This window comes from Buceros rhinoceros, unplaced genomic scaffold, assembly GCF_000710305.1.
Source record: "Buceros rhinoceros silvestris isolate BGI_N320 unplaced genomic scaffold, ASM71030v1 scaffold2974, whole genome shotgun sequence".
Classification (NCBI taxonomy): domain Eukaryota; kingdom Metazoa; phylum Chordata; class Aves; order Bucerotiformes; family Bucerotidae; genus Buceros; species Buceros rhinoceros.
This window is the reverse complement of record NW_010407479.1, coordinates 22,668-23,173: the sequence shown is the minus strand read 5'-3', so window position 1 is coordinate 23,173 and position 506 is coordinate 22,668. Positions and strand designations below refer to the sequence as shown.

The window sequence follows — 506 nt, the reverse complement described above, 5'->3', positions numbered from 1 at the left end:
GGAAGAGCTGCTGGAGGGCTCTGGGACGTTCATAGCGGAGTGCCCTCTTTTTCTGCCCTGGAGGCCACGCTCCCGAAGCAGACCATTTCCCTCCGTTCCCACGGTACGTGGTGGCATCTCGCCAGAGCCACAGCTGGGACATGGCCAATGGGAACACTTCTGGGTTTGGCCACCTTTGTGCTTTGGCCTCAGGTTATGATACAAACATGGCCCTGTTGAGAGAAGGTGGGTTTGTGGCGGGTGCTGCTGCCCCTCTCCCCTTCCTCGATGAGCCCTGTGCCGCCAGCACGGGCAGGGATCCTGCCGTCCCTGGGCCCACTCTCCCTCAGAGAAAACTGCCTCTTTAACGAAGCCAGCTGTGTGGGGACCACGGCAGGATGATGTGACACAACCCAGAGGAAGGGACAGCCGGGAGAGGGAAGCTCATATTCCCTCTGGAGCAAGGCTGCAGTCAGACGGCTGAACCCGGCACACTGGGATGCTGCGGCCGGCCTCACACGCCGCTG

General features: G+C 61.5%; 1 protein-coding gene across 1 annotated transcript in view; it reads left to right on the top strand.

The window, feature by feature from the left end:
* Window positions 1–506, top strand: part of GDAP1L1 (ganglioside induced differentiation associated protein 1-like 1) — a 9,904-nt gene that overhangs the window by 713 nt on the left and 8,685 nt on the right. The window lies entirely within an intron of this gene.